We start from the raw sequence: 16,973 nt of genomic DNA, 5'->3' as shown, positions 1-16,973 counted from the left end.
CCTGGGGAAAACACTGTCTAGATCCTAGAAGCAATTTAATGAGGGTTTCAGAAGGTTTGCTTCTATCACATCAAACTTTGAAAGAAAAATACTGAAATCCTGAAGCACTGGGGAAATTATGTTCTGCTGTTTGCTTGCCTGTTTTAGCAATGTAGAACCAGAAGGTTGAGGAAAGTGGAATTCTAGAGGAAAGAGTCAGGCGATCAGAGACGGTAGCATGAGTTGGGCCCTTTAGTTTATTATATCAACTTATCATACAAATCCCTATTCATTTGAAATATTCTTCTATCTTTATGCCATATGGGGTACAGAAAGATTCAGGAAGTAGCCTAAAGTCACTCAGCTAGTGATGTAAAACCCAGAAGAGAATGCAAACAGCTAAAGCAAAACTCCTTCTTGATGGCATTAACTCAGCAGTTGCTAGATCAAATCCTCAAGTGAGGTTGCTAGATCAAAACCTCAAGTTTTATACGGCTAAGACACACTGCTTCTTTCAAATGTGAAATAAAATATAAGGGCTTAATTTTTAAAGGATTTTCTATTTTAAAAAGTAACTCTACAAGCCAGGTGGTGGCGTACTCCTTTAATCCTAGCATTTGGGAGGCAGAGGCAGGCAGCTATCTGAGTTATCTGGTCTACAGAGTGAGTTCAAGGCCAGCCAGGGCTACACAGGCTAAACCCAGTTTCGAAAAACCAAAAATTGAAACCAACCAAACAACAACAACAACAACAAGCAAACAAAAACCAAAACCAAGCAAAAATCCTTCAAACTCTCCAACCCAAGGATAGGGCGTCCCACACAAATCTTTTATTTCTTGAATACATCAAATTACCCCAGTCCCTGGGACTGTGCTTGCAGGTCTGTCTGCCTGGAATGGTCTTCTCTAAGTTTTTCATGTGGCTGGTTCTTTATCCCTGGGCTAGTTTCAGCTCAGACAAATCTTTCCACAGATGGCTCCCATGTCTTCTCTATTCCCATTGCTCACCCTCCCTTAGTCACTCTCCCCTCCCTATTTTATTTCCATGTTTTTCCCTGCCCTCATCCTGAGCTAAACATTTCTGGTCACTGATACTCCCTGTGTTTGTCTGTTTCCTGTGTAATGCAAAATGAGTTCAGCCACAATGGCTGCTTGCTCTTTGAAATTTCTCAACCTTCACATCGTCTTGGCACATCACAGAAGCTTCCAAAACATTTGACAGTAAGAAAAGAAAGTGTGGGCACATGGTGGATGACTACTGTGGGGGTAACCAACCACTTTCTGTTTAGATTTGAGGGCTATTCCACAGGAGGGAATCCATGTCTGATACCGTAAACCCCATCAAATACTCATGCTTGGGGAGGAGGTCATAGACCCTGAGGGGGATACACTATTGTTGCTTAGCTATATGGAAGGAGTTTCCATATTGCTCATGAATATCTGTTTATACCCACAGACATATGTTACTCTTAGCTTTAATCGGAGACATGTCTCTTCAATGTGAACTACAATGAATGCAGACTTAGGGCTGCCCAAGATGCTAAGACTAAGTGAACTTGAGGCTTAGGCTTCAAGAAGATATTTATAGTACTTCTTTTAAGGCTCATGGAACACTGCAGAACAGGGTGCAGAAAGAATGTAAGAGCCTAAAGACAGGGACAAAGGCTGAGAAGAGCTCTTCTAGGTACAGCACAACTGTACAACCACTGGAATTATGAACTCACGGCAGATGTAGTTACTGGCACTGGGCCTGAGTGGGGACAGTTCTGGCAACTGTCATCTACACTGAGTGATGCTCTCTTGGCTTCTGAAAGAGTCCAAAAGAAGAGAAGTCATTGTCTTCAGATGTGAATCTATTGGTGAGCACACCAGGCTACAGTGAAGAGTTCCAAACCCATTGTCCTGGATATGGCTTTGGCAAAAAGATAGATGAGTCAGAATATAAAGCAAAACAAAAATCTATGAATGTGGAGAAGAGATTTCCGAGGAGGAAGGCAGGCTGACAAGGGCAGTAGGGAGATCGGAGAGAGAAAGGAAGGCAACTAATCAGGATGGATTCTTTCCATTGAAAAAATAAAACAAACACGGGCAAAAGGAAATCTTATGTGTTGTGAATGGGGATATAAACCAGTCTGAACACTATGAGTATTAGTATAGAGGTTCTTCAAGAACTCCTTCATAATCACTCCTGGGAACCTACCCAAAAGAACTCCAAGTTCATGGAGATACTTGGATATGAATGTTTAATGCAGCACTGTTCACAATGACTAAGTCATGGAACGATCCAGGTGGCCATAAACAGTGGGATGGAAAAAGAAAACTTGTTTAAACACACAGTGTTATTCTTTCAGCCATAAATGAGAACACGGTTATGTCATTAGAAGACTAGATGCCACTGGAAATAATCATATTAGGCAAATTAAATCAGTCTCAGAAAAATAAATACTGCATTCTTTATCTCATTTATAGTTCTGAGGTTTTTTTTTATATAGACACATAAAATTAGGTTTGTATATATGACATTAAAGTAGAAGCAAAAACTTTCAAGGAACAACTAATAGGAAGGGCTAGAAAGGAAGGAGTGGTAGGGAGTTGGGGGATATGCTCAAAGTTACTGTATATTTGCAGGAAAACTGAATATGGAACTCAGTATAATAAAAAGAAAAAACTGAAGAAAATATTGAAATAATGAACATCATCTTTAGGGTTGGAGCCTGCAGACCCCAGAGACCTTCGTGTCTCTAGAGCATAGGCCCACCAAGCTGCCATGAATGGTGCCATCAAATAGGACAAGAGAGAGCTGAGGCCCAAGAAGCCCTTGTTAATAGCTACCTCTAGTGAGCCGTTGTGCTAAAAGGGTCATCAAAGGGACCATTGTTGTGGTGGTTTAATGAGAATGGCACCCACAGACTCATGTATCTGAATACTTAAGTCTCCAGCTGCTAGGGGTCTGGGAAGAATTGCAGACTGTGGAAAAGGTGTGTGACTGGGGGTGGGCCTGCAGTTTGGAAAGTCTCCTTCCATCCCCAGGGCACTCTTTCTGCCTCCTGCTTGGGGCTCTGTGTGAGATGTGAGTTCTCAGCTTTTCCTCTGCCAAGTTTTTGCTCTGTCATCATGGACTCTAATCCTTTGAAAAATAAGCCAAATTAAACACTTTCTTTCCTAAGTTGCCTTGGTCATGGTGTTTTTTTTTTTAATCATAGAAATAGAAAACTAAGACAATTATGGCTGCTATTTACAGGTTGTAGTTATACTTAGGTCCATATAAATTCACCATTTGAATTTTACCCGAATCTTTTTTATTTATCTTCTCTCTCTTTCCCTTTTATTTTGGGTGTGTTAATGCGTGTGAAGATACACCTACATATGTGGGTTCACATGCACGTGGAGGTTCAGGGTCACTCTTAGGTGTCATTCCTCTGGAACCATCCACCTGGGACTTTGGGATTCAGTTAGGCCAGCTTGGCAGTGAGCTCCAAAGATGCTCCTGTCTCTCCTCTCCCAGTGCTAGAACTGCAGGAGGGCACCACCATGGGCCTCATCTTCTGTGGATTCTGGGATTGACCAGATCCCCATGTTTAAGTAAGGAGAGCTTTACCTATAGAGCCATCTCTCTGTCCCCATGACTTCTTCACATTCAGCTCTCACTGTCACTTGTACCTAACACTTCCCTGTCTCCCCCTAACAGGATACACACAATGAAAAACTCACTTGCCTTGGGCACATAACCAGTGTCCAGAGGCATTCTGGGGAAATAGTTCAGAAGTGAGGCAAGAAACAGGCTGGCAGTCCATTCTGAGAATCGTGAGGGACGGAGGCTGGGGAAAGTGCACAGAGTCCCTGCTGAGCCTCAAGCACTGTTTCAGATGATTTTCCACCCCTTCGTTCATTTGTTTGCCTTGTTAAGCTACAAGTCCTGGGAGCCCAGCTTTAAGAAGAAAAAAAACTTGTTTAGAATAGAAGTCAACTTTTCTCATCCTGTAAATTGATGTCACACGAGGCAAGTGGTTCTTTTTTATTTATTTATTTATTTATTTATTTATTTTTCGAGACAGGGTTTCTCTGTAGCTTTTGGTTCCTGTCCTGGAACTAGCTCTTGTAGATCAGGCTGGCCTCGAACTCACAGAAATCCGCCTGCCTCTGCCTCCCGAGTGCTGGGATTAAAGGCGTGCGCAGGTTGCGGATCACCAGAGCCTCCAACATTCACGAAATTCACTGAGGTCAGTGCAATAACCAGATAGTACTGTATCCAAAAATGTCCAATAGAGAATTGTAAGCAAGGCCTTGGCCCCCATGTTCACCTACAGGATCATTCTCATGTATCATTTCAGCGCGGGTTTCGCTGAATAGGAGCCAAAAGCACAATTTCCAAATAGAAGAGCAGGAACGAGCACAAATAAAGCAGATCTAGAGGAGGCTGTTGGGAACGGGTTCAGCAAGCTCAGTTAGACTGGGGAAAAATGCAGGCTGGCACGGTGTCATGCTGGAGATTGGAACCGGAAAACCACAGGGCACCAGTTCTGATAAGATCAGGCTATACCAAATCCCCAGGCTGAACTCTTCTCAGCCCGGCCCAAGAACTAGTGAGTTCAAGGGCTCCACTGTAAGGTGAGGAGTACGAGACACACAACCTGGAATTGAATTGTTAAGGGCCCCATATGAGGAAGGAAGTACTTAGAAGAGACTTCTGGAAAGTTTATTAAGTTTCCAGCTTATTCTGTGTGTGTGAAGAGGGCCAGTTTCAAAGAAAGATGTGCCTCCTTTACAGGACTGTAAAGTAATCAGGCTCTTGCCTAAACTTGGCTCAGCTCTTTGAACGTAGCTGGAAGCTGAATCTGATCCTCTCCCCAGGGCTTACAAGATGCGTGCCAGCAGGGCCTAATGAGGTACCTTTACAGTGTTGCATCCTTGGGAACTTTCCTGTCCTCCAGAGCTTCTCCTGGTATCCAAGCATCACTGGATGGTGGTGACAGGACTGGAAGAACAAACCACGGTGCAGGGGGTGCATATGCTGATCACAGCGCTTTACAGGGCAGCTGTGCTGATGGCTTTGTGAAATGCTGGGGGGTGGGAGTGGGGGATAGGGAGTAGGGGGTAGGGGTGGGGTAGACAGGACTCTGCACCCCCTTCTAGTTCAGGCTCTGTGATGAGAATTTCCTGGAGTAAATGGGGTCACAAGGACACAGCAATGCCACCGGAAACTGCTCTGTGCACAGGCCGAGGAGGAGATGACCTCTGCCCGTTGACTTTTGGCTTCAATCCAAAGGCTCTTCTCTTAGGGGGTCCTCAGCAATGCTCTCTTACTGACTTGGGGAACAGCATGCCTGTCTGTGAAAGTCACACCTCAGCTTCCTTTTCCCACTGTTACAACCCTGATCCTAATTCTGATGTTTCCCCCGTCTTTACTAGACACAGAGAGAGGAGGTCCCCGAACGTGTCTTAGGGTTACTATTGCTGCAATAAAACACCATGCCCCAAAAGCAAGTTGAGGAGGAAAGGCTTTATTTGGCTTACACTTCCACATTGTAGTCCATCACTAGAGGATGAAGGAACAGGAATCAAACCGGGCAGGAACCTGGAGGCAGGAGCTGATGCAGAGGCCATGGAGGGGTGCTGCTTACTGGTTTGCTCCTCATAGCTTACTCACCCTGCTTTCTTATAGAACCCAGGACCACCTACCCAAGAATGGCACCACCTATAATGGACTGGGCCCTCGCTGATCAGTCACTAATTAATAAAATGCCTTACAGCTGGATCTTATGTAAAGGCATTTTCTCAGTCAAGGCTCCCTCCTTCCAGGTAGCTCTAGCTTGTGTCAGTTTGATAGAAGACTAGCCAGAACAATGGCCATGACTGATGGGGTGGCCACTGGAGGCTACTTGAAGGAATTTGAAACCCCTGTTTCAATTCAGTCTGCTTCATAGGACCATGAAAAGAGAGAGTAGTCACTAAGATAGACATTTCCTAGCCTTCCTTCCAGGACCGGCTTTGTCCTGTCTCTTCTGACAACCCACTGTGTTGCTTACATATGAATACACAGCTGAGCATATGTGCTCTGCTCTCTGAGGGCTTTGATACAGCAGCTCCAGCTTGCTGAATCAGCAAGATCTGAAAGCATTCTTAGAGACTCTGCCCTAAGACAGCCTTTCTTGACTTCTAAATTTCATGCTTTCAAATGCAGAGTCTGGAAGAGAAGCCCCCATCCCATGTTGGAATATTTCCTGACTGTCAAAAGGAGCATAGTGTACTGCTTCTGCTGTCACTCACCAGAATAGAAATCTTTCTGGATGTCAGGACAAGGGACAGGTTCCCATATTATTCAGACTTTCACAAACAAAATTCAGGAATTCGGAGCACACAATGAGACAACTACATGTCTACTTACTCTAAGGAAACAGAAGGGACACTTTTAGAGATCACATATCTGCTTTAGTGTGCCCCACTCTATGAAGGGTGTTATATATTCTTTTCCCCCTAATCTTTTCAGAGCAGTTACGGAAATTTTCAAAACTTTATCCAATCTAACAACTGTTTTCTAAAATTTATGCCGTTATAATTTTCAGTTTCTCTTTGGTTTGAGACGAAACTCTATAACTCACAGTCACAGACACATGAAATTACATGCCTCTAAAGCCTTAACCTTCCCCTCTTGGTCTCTTTATGCAGTCAACTAGCCTTTCTTCACTGTTTTTATTTTTGTAACCCTTTCCTCCGTGCCAAGAACATAACCCTGCATTAGGCATGCTAAGCACTGTCTCTGTCACTAAGCCATGAACAAGTCCTTCTTTCCTCTTGATTTGCCTTAGCTCTCTATTGACTGGACCTCAGACATGCTCTCCTTGACCTGCAAAATTCCCCCTCACTCTACCTCACTATGATCTATCCATTCTTCGGAACTCAGTGCAGTGACCCTTCCTCGGGTCATCCCCATTTTCCTCTGCATAATGAACAGAGCCTTATCAGACCTTTCCCTGATGCCAACACTCACCATGGCAGTGTTATCGCGGGGTACAATTGTTTTATTTGCCTCCCACAATGGCAGGAAATATATCTATTTTTGGTATTGATGAACAATCACCTATCTGGCATCTGACACATGATGGAGATGCTCTTTACTCCTGTATCTGTCGTTTTGGAATGGATGGAAGAGTATACAAGTGACTCCACTGACAAAGATGCTCACCAGTCCCATTTGCTACTGGCGTCTCCAGAACAGTGCCATCCCATGAATCACCAGCAGGTTCTCCAGCAGGCTTCCCTAAAGCACATCTTTAAGGCTATATCTAGATCTGCCTCCCAATTGCTCTTGTTGCTCACTGCCTTTTCAGACACTTGTGAAGATAAAGACCTTGGCCATCTCAGCCCATCTTTCCTCCCAGTCCATCCCAAGAAACGATGACTCAGAAAACTAATGGACCAGGCTCCCTAACAACGACAATGATTTCACTGTCTGTGATTTTCCTATTACAGTTCTAAAATTGGGTCCCAACGAAGGAAAGGCCTAAGGGCACAGATATCAGGAAGAAAATATGGATCCAGGAACACAGATCAAAACAGCACTGACTAGTGTTGGGTACATACGAATGCCAGCAAATGGGGAAGCGTTTGGGAGAATAAAAAGTGAAAGCAGATCCCTTTGCGTGAGGACATGGTGGACTGGGAGGGACTCTGGCTGCGCAATCAGACCAACTTGGCAGTGTCGCTGGAAAGACCTGGACAGAGAAGCTCTCAGAGAAAACAGAGGCACTTAGGTGTCTTCTAGGCACATTCTGCTCAGCATCACAGGTCTTTACAATAAACATGAAAAGGGAGCACTGTTTCTTCCATTCTAAAGGTAGATAAACAGACACGTAAAGGACAGATAAGTTTAAGTCCAAACCAGAACTCAGCAGATTCTTAGTATTTCCAACTAATTAAGCCATCTGTACAGTCCCCACTTGGTGTGTTCGCCTGTACAGTATGGGTAATATGCTGTAGGATTGCTGTAGTTGTTAACCTCCACGAGACAGCATGACCATCATGGACACACAGTTGGCTCTTATTACATAGTTTCCATTCTCTGTGTTTTCTATTAGCTTGTGAGTTCCTTATGGGTTTTCTCATGAACTCTTGAAAATAATTATGGCTTCCAGGTGTGGGAAGACACGAGCAGGGGTTGTACTTTACAAAGGATATATCGCTTTGCCCAACAATAGCATTGTTGTGTGACCTGCCGTTACTGTAACAGATGAGCCTGGCATAATCGGCTTGTAAAGGATTAAGGTTATGTGGGCTCACAGTTTCATCCATCTCAGGATGGACATCGCAGAATCTATTCACTCCTTGGCTTTAGAGCCTGTGGCCGCACAGCCTATCCTTCATCCTCGAAGCAGCTCCCAGCAAATTAACTCACTTTGCAGCCATGGCTAAGAACAGAAAGAGGAAAGGGCTAGGGTCCCACTTCCTCCTTCAGGGCATTCCTCCAATGATCTCAAGCCTGCCACCAGATCTTACTTCTCAAAGGTTCCGCTGTTTCCCAATAGCGCACTGTGCAGAGGACTAAAGCTTTCGCATGAGCCTTTGGAGGGACATTATACACAAACCTCATAGAGCAATGAGGTTTTACTCTGCTCTGAGTCAACTCTCCAGCACAGAATTAGACAGCTTCTGAAGATATGGCAGTGTCAGGAAATGACCTGAATCTAGGACAGCTAGCCCCAGACTTCTTCCCATCACCACGCCGTATTCAACTGCATAGGCCAAGAGTTGACTCCTGAGATCTGTCCAAATCTGAAGAATATTAATATTACCAGCTAATTTTTTCTTGGGTACCACACCCTATACTTGAAATGAATTGCCACATTCATTCACTAAAGCAACTGTTTATTATGTGCATAAATTTTATCCCTTCTTTTGTATGTGACAAAGTTTAAAGCCCAAGGAATTGGATTTCTCTATGTTTGGTAGACATTTTAGTCAATACCCAAAATAGTGCAGCTTGAAGAAAATTTACAGTTACCTTGAAGCAGACAAATACTGAACAGATGGTAACTAAGTGACTTTTCAGGAGGGAAACAATGACCTTGGTTCTTCCCAGGGCAGCCATGCTCCTGTCAGATATCTTTGAATGCCTTTACCACAAACAAAGTCTCTGCAGCTGTAGGATTTTACTCTGTCATTTCAGAGAAACTGATTGAGCAATTGTCCTCCCCCAGGACTCTCCCATTGAGCCTGTATACAGTCCTTCCTCTACCTTCACTATTTAATTCCAAACTCTGACTCACAGAATATTTAGCTTGGAAATTCTATAATCTATGTCTAGAGTTTCCATGTCCAGGAATTATAATCTTGAAGAACTGTGATGCAGTCATATGGATTTTCCATGGGTGATTCTTATGCACAGTTGGGGTTAAAAGCAATGGACAAAGTTTTGTGTGTGTGTGTGTGTGTGTGTGTGTGTGTGTGTGTGTGTGTGTTTGCATCTTAAACTAGGAAGACTCCCATCTTTCATTTCCCCATGAGTTGAGGACAATTCCTGAAATGTGGTGGGGCGGATAAGAACTTGGACTCCAGCATCAGACAGTCTGGGCAAAAATCCTGAAAGACTACACTTTAGCCTGGTGGTTTCTGGGCGCTTTACCTAACCAACCACTCCTTGCCTTGTATCTTCATCTAGCTAAAGGTACAAAGGTGGTATTTTTGAGATATATTAACTGTATGATTAATACAGGCACATTACAAGCTAATTTTGTAGGCAAGACCATGCACAAAAAATCAAAATCAATATATCAGAAACTACTAATACCTATATATGGCTAGCAAAGTGGTAAGTCCAACAGGGATAAAGAAAATCACACGATGCTCCATCCACTGAATGGATACAGACATTATGGTTGGTACTTTACAGCACTATTTTATTTTCATTTTCATAATCGCATGCTGCTATTGTTAGAGAACAAATGCACTAGTTTAATAACTGGAAGTCTGTCAATCATTATCAAGGCAGTGACTAGATCTCAGGATTGTCTGGTTTCAGGGCATGCATCTTCCCACATTATACTAAAACTTCAAGCAAACACTCCTTCATATGTTCCTTTGTGCAGCACACAAATGCTGGTTACACACTTCCTAGAAGCTAAGGACTGTACTCGATTTGAAACCTCTGCCACATTAGGTGTACAGTGGAGGAAAGCTGGAAATGAATAAGTTAATTGGTATGTAAAAGTGAGGCAAGGTAGGTGCTATAAAATAAAACAAATCAGAGCAAAATAAAGGAGGAAGTGGGGCGGGAGAGATTGCTTGGCTTCAGATGGAAGGCTGGGAAAGGATTCTCTGTTGAAGAAACGTTTTGCGAGATGACTGTGATAAAGCATGATTGAATTGTAGGTATTTTTAGGAGGCTAAGCCCAGGAGGATTTACCACAGAATTGGAAGATGAATATAAGGGAAAGGAGGAGTTGTGAATGATTCTAAAGATTTTTTTTTTTTTTTTGGCAGGACTAACTAGGAGAATGGAGTTCTCTCTTATTTCTTAAGATGGAAAGGAATGCTGGACAAACAGGTTTTCTCCAGGGCAGAAATCAACCAATTCTGTTTTGAGATTCTTACTATGCTTCCAGGTAGAACTGTTTGGCAAGCAGCTGGAAAGCATCTTAGGAGTCTAAGAAGGGCTGGACTGTGAGGGAGAAGAAGACAGAAGGATCAAACCTAGAAGACAAGACAGCAAACTCCTTAGGAAGGAAGCAGCGAGCCTACGGCCCTGTGTGACGGTGATGCTGCGCATATCTCAGAGGAGACTAGCAAAGATGACTAGATTCATAGGTGTAAGGAGGGTTGTGACTCCGAGAAAACCCATCTTGGTAGAATGGCACAAAGAAGAAACTGGAGAAAAGAAGGGTGACAGCCAATGCAAAAGACTCTTCCAAGGGGAGTGGGAGATTGGGCCATCGGTGAAGAAAGATACAGGTTTATGAGATGAGTGAGGCCACGTGACTTATTGTGTGTGTGTGGACTGCATAAAGGCTCTGTGGAGAGGAAAACCCTGGTGCTGATGAAAGTGAGCAGAGCGAAGGCATGAAATGGCTGGAATGAAGAGGGGGGATGAGATCTTCATAGAGCAGATGCTCAGTAGGCCCACTCACCCACTGCCCATCATATTTTAAAAATACACTTAAGACATAAAGTAGTAGCAAATGACAATATGATCTTGTCCCATTTGATCTTAACAAAATTCCCTTGATGTAGCTATTATGATTTCCATGTCACAGACACACACACCATGCTTTGGAAAGGGTTTTAAAAGCAGGTGTGTATTTGTGAAGATGAGAGAGGTTGATCAGAAACTGAGTAGGCAGAGAAAGCTGTTGGGGGAGGCACATGTGACGTGGACTCTGAAGAGTGGGATGCTTCTAAATATGTGGAAAAGATTGAGAAAAGGATTTAAGAAACAAGGCAAATAAGAATTCTGTAAATACAAAACAGCAAAAAAAAAATGCGAGTTCATTCTTTGTATATGTACTCTGACACAGACTGCATGAATTCTAATCCTAACTTCTGCTCTCAATCAGAGTGAGGCTCCAGACATGTCACCTAGCTTCCCTGGGGTATGACAACAATGCTATTCACCTCAACATTACTGTTGGAAGTAGACACACACACACACACACACACACACACACACATTTTCATCCATGTACACACAATAAAATTATAGCACTATATCTCTTATTTATCTTTATATTAGTATTATTTATGACACAGTGAAGAGTTAGAAAAATGTGCATTTGTGTATGTATGGGACGTGACCTACAGAAAGCTTATTGAAGATGTCATTGAGAGATGTTTCAAGATGACCCTTCTGGTGAAGAATCCTTACAGACAGAATATGGGTGAGTCTGTCCATCCACTTTCCCATTCAGCCCTCAATTTTAGGCGGGTGTCATGAATATCTAATGAAGGTGAATCAAGCAAAATCCAGCTCCTAGCTCTCCAGGACACAGATATGTATGAAGTTAAGTAGATCCTTTCAAAACATCTGGGAGGTTGTCCTCACACTGACTCAGAAGAAAGTGTTCAGGCTGTTGTGAAGGCTACAGGGGCTCTAATGTTAGGGTCAGAGGGTTGAGGCTTGGTTTTTGGCTCTGTTACTTTATTAAGTTTTGGCTGAAACAATTCGCCATTTAAAACACGGTGATAATGGTATTCAGTATGGATGGGTATTGTGAGGAGCATGTCAGAGACTCCCGACAGTGTCTCTGGCTCTCAGCTGGGCTCCACGGGCTTCCTTGGGGTTGTTTGCCTTTCTTGGAGATTCTCTCTTCTGTGACTATGGTTTGTGTGACTCACACCCTCCATCTTTGAAGTCCTGAAGAAGTCTTCACAGAAAGACTTCTTTTAGATCAGTTTCTAGGATGAGTGGGGGTTGTGCATGTGAGTGCAACAAGAGCAATCCATGCTGCAGAGGGGGCTCTGGCAAGGCACACCCCCTTGTTTGTTTACGACAGTAACCATACCCTGATTGCTTAAAAACCAAAGAAGGTCTTCCAGTGTCTGCTCCCAAATTAGGTTCCAAAAAATAGCAGCGAGTCTCTTTTTACTTCATTGCCCACACATTCCTGTGACTTCTTATTTCCCTTTGGCCAGTAGGCTGCCTTTAATAGTTTCTTTTAGCTATAATTTAGCTGTCTCTCCAATTATGAAGTCATTTTTTTTCTCCTGGATGATTCCTTTCCTATCAAGGGGTAACTCAGTCACATAGAAGATACTACAGCGACTTCTCAAACCACTATTCAACCGTATCATAATTTGGCTGTTCCTGTTTCAGACTACATCATTTTATATCAAGGCAAAGAACCATAGGACCAACTCAATGACTCAATTGGTAAAGTGCGCATTGACAAGGTATGCATGACAACCTGTTTGATGCCCAGAACCAACATGGCAGAAGGGGAGAGCTTATTCTTCAAGCACCATAATGCACTCTCAGACAAACAGAAATAAACAAACATGAATCAAAAAATTAGCATTGCAGCAAAATTGGTCTCTTAAAGTAAGTCTGCTTGAAGATCCCTGACCTGCATTGACTAAGAAAACTTGTGCTTATATGACGGTTGTGTTGTGTTTATGTGTTTCTATTGGGATGCTTTTTGCAACGTGATGCACATGATTTTGCACTTATCTACATGATACCCACATATGTGTCATCCTTTTGCCTGCATGAATCCATCCAGTGTCTATTTTGCACTTGACATTGTCCTGGTGCTGAAAGTACAGAAGGACACGCAGTTACACATGGGCTTGCTTCCACACTACCATCATTCATCATAGCAATGATTCCATCACAATTTATTTGCCACGGCAAACTAGGTGTATCCTCTGAAGTGGAGAAACATGGTCTTAAATAGCTATGATAAGTGGAGGGTCAGGGATGGCTTCTGGGATGGAACTGGAGTTGAAGATGGGAGTAACACTGTACTATGGCAGAGTGGAATCCTAATAGCCTATTGTTGAGGGAGAATGTTGAGGGACCAACGATGGACTGTGTGGCCAGAGGCCAAGCAAGATGGCGCTACATTAAGACAAACAAAGAGAGAGGTTGAACAGGTAGCAGAACAAATAGGATTTTAAATACAGATATGTTTGAGAGCACGGGATGGAGAGTAGCTCCCCCCTCTCATTTCGTTTTTTTTTTTTTTCAACAATCCTAATTTCCCTTTATTGTTGGCTTTCATATTGATTCTCTTTTTTTCTTTTTTTATTGAGAAAAGGAGAAAAAAAAACAAGTTTCCACCTCCTCCCAGCCTCCCATTTCCCTCCCCCTCCTCCCCCCCTACGTCCCCTCCTCCCCCCCTTCTCCCCCTCCCCCCATTCCTTTCCCCCTCCCTCTCCAGTCCAAAGAGCAGTCAGGGTTTTCTGTCCTGTGGTAAGACCTAGGACCTCCCACCTCCGTCCATATCTAGGAAGGTGAACATCCAAACTGGCTGGGCTCCCACAAAGCCATCACATTACGTAGGATCAAACCCCCGTGCCATTGTCCTTTGCGTCTCATCAGCCCTCATTGTTCGCTATGTTCAGAGAGTCCAGTTTTATCCCATGCTTTTTCAGTCACAGTCCAGCTGGTCTTGGTGAGCTCTCAATAGATCAGCTCCACTGTCTCAGTGGGTGGGTGCATCCCTCGTGGTCCCGAAGGAGGGAGAACATGAGCAAAGAAGTCGGGACCCCCTCTCATTTCTAATGTGATGTATGCATGTGAATGCATGGATGCACATGTATGCAGAGGCCAGACTAGTATTGGAAGCCCTTTCTTCTATCACTCTTTACTTTACTGCCTTGAGATGATCTCTCACTGAACCAGAAACTTGCCATCTGGGGTAGGTGGGCTAATCAGTGACCTCTTCAATCCCCAGCGTTGGGGTTATAGGTCTGCACAGCCATGTCCAACTTTTTGTATGGGTGCTAAGTATTTGAACTCAGGCTTTCAGGCTTACAGAACAGCTTTTCGTTTATCTACAGGGCCATCTCCATACGACTCCCCTTTAAAAATATGTATGTATGTATGTAAGTATGTATTTCTTATGTGCGTGGTGTTTTTCCTGCATGTATGTGTGTGTATCACTTGCATGTGTGGTGCCTGTGGAGGCCAGAAGAGGGGTCAGATATTCTGGAACTGGAGCTATATATGTCTGTTAGTTGTCATGTGGGTACTGAGAATCGAATCTAGGTCCTTTGCAAGAGCAGCAGGAATTCCCAACTGCTGAGCCATCTCATCAGCCCCAGGACTCCATATTATAAACAAATCACTCTGATTACTATATGAGAAAACAAGTCTTCATCTGATGGGTTAAATAACAGAGAAAGAGAGAAAGCAAAAAAAAAAGCACTAATTTATGAAGGTAATATTCTGGATGTACTTTCTGTATTAAGTATCATTTTGTGTTTGGACAATGCATTGGATATAGCAAATTCAGTGTATATGAAGGCCAGTTTGCCATCATTATTGCCATTAGCAAAGCCCCCTCTGTGGTATTCTGAATGTATTTCTTTGAAGCTGTCTCCTGGAAACCAAGGTTCAGAGGTGCCAACACCTAATATCACCTTGCTGGCACTTGGAAGAGGTGGGGTTCCAAGCCAGCATCTTCCTGTTGTGGGAAAACAATAGGAAGACAACTCAAGTCTTCACTATATAGTGTTCTTCCCTCAAGAGGCCCAGAAAGACTTTACATCCTAAAGTTGTTTTAGAACTTTTCTTAGGGAACTATTGGAGTCATTTTGTATTTATTTTCTAATAAGAAAAATTATTCCTTCTTCACTTATCCAGTTAAATAAAACATGGCATTCATAGGTGTAAGTAAATAGGTCAAATGTAGAGTAGCAGGGTTGCTAAGAAGAAACACATATCTAGCGAAAAGCAAACCAAACTCATACTCATTCTGACATGCTTTTCTCCTTATATGAACTTTAAATAAGGTAACTAGTTTTGGGTGACACTGCCATGTGTTTGAGGAAGTGGGTTGGGCTTGAAGATGGAAGAAGAAAGAAAATGTGAACCTCCCAGGAAACACGGGACACTATAATCAAAGTCAGACAGTGCCTGCGTTTACAGAGCTTTAGGAAGACTGCTATCTGTCACATTTCATTCTCAACCTCCATGGGATGAGGGCTTCTTACTTCTGTATTACAAGAAGAGATTGGGTGCAGAGCAATTAAATAGAGTGGGCCAGCTGGCTGGGTATCTGACTCATGTCTTTTTCACTGTGTCCCAAGGCCTTGTCCATGATGTTATTCCGGTGGAGGCTATTTTCTTTCCTAATTGTCTTTATTAGATTCACAAGGAATTCAAACACAGGCTCCTGGTTTCCATCTCTGTGTCTATTGATGGGGGTGAGGCAGAAGTTGTTTGTTTTGAGACAAAGTGAGGTTTCTATTTTGATAGAATTCATTAAATCCATTTAAAAATACTTAAAAACATTCTTGTTGTGGTAGCTGCTTTGTCTCTATGATCAGCGTATTTAGTCTGATCAATGCACAGGACACCAACTGAGATCAAGTGTTTGGGTTGTCAGAGTCCAAGCTGCGAGGAGAGGAGAAGGGAGGCAATTTGGGAGTCAATCAGAATATAAAGCCATCAAGGCCCCTACCAAATGGCTTTAGGTCTTCTGCATGTGGGAAGCTCTGGAGATTCTGATCCTACCCCAATATTTATAAGCACACATGTAGAAATTTATTAGGTTCTTCCCCGCCCCCACAAGGGAGAACAAATTTCCAGTGGGTCATTTGCCCTTTAACTATCAACACGTTTAAAGGGACGCATGCACATATAAAAATAACATATTAAGAAATCAGTGTCTATGAAAATGTTATCCTCAGTCTCAATGTTAAATCATCCCAAGCACCTATTCCCTTTTCCCATGGGAAGTGTGTGAAAATCTACTTCATCCCCAAAGTCTGCTTCTCTCCTATGCTATCCACAGCCCTCAATCCCAGACTCCTCCTGCAAGGATGAGAAATAAGGGTGATTCAGAACAGGCTGCACGCCCTCTCCATCTAAGATGATGGTGGCTGGACAGAGGTGGTCTCGCCGTTGGTGTCCCTTTTAATACACTTTTAGGACAACTACCAAAGGTGACGATTATCCAGCCTAGTAGCTTTGAGTGAAACCACACTTTCCTGGGAACATCAGATCAAAGGAAACAGGCAAATCCCACACGGAAGAAACACAAACAGCTCCTTGGTGGAGAAATGCTGAACTCCGCAATGCTTAGTGGAAGAGGTCCTGCCAGATGTTTACCAAGCACACACGTGCACAGAGAAAGTACACACCCTTGTATACATGCCATGGCAGGCTAGAACCCGAGGTAGTCCCAGATAGATTCTGGGCAAGGCCCAGCCCATGCTCCTATCAGATAATTCACTTAGAAACCCCACAAATCACATTTCCAGCAAGTACCCAAACTGAGCCACCTGAGTACAGACCGAACTCCAGCCTAACAGCCAGCACTCCCCAGTCACAGACGAGGC

General features: G+C 43.3%; 1 protein-coding gene across 2 annotated transcripts in view; it reads right to left on the bottom strand.

Annotated features, from left to right (window-relative positions):
- LOC121453633 (serine/threonine-protein phosphatase 2A 55 kDa regulatory subunit B beta isoform) overlaps window positions 1-16,973 on the bottom strand; it is a 401,554-nt gene that overhangs the window by 383,794 nt on the left and 787 nt on the right. The gene's annotated exons all lie outside the window — the stretch shown is intronic.

Source organism: Microtus oregoni, unplaced genomic scaffold (assembly GCF_018167655.1).
Source record: "Microtus oregoni isolate MIOR12 unplaced genomic scaffold, Mior012 000011F_ref0000422, whole genome shotgun sequence".
In the NCBI taxonomy this organism is placed as follows: domain Eukaryota; kingdom Metazoa; phylum Chordata; class Mammalia; order Rodentia; family Cricetidae; genus Microtus; species Microtus oregoni.
Note: the sequence above shows the minus strand (reverse complement) of the source record. Positions and strands in the feature narration are given on the sequence as shown.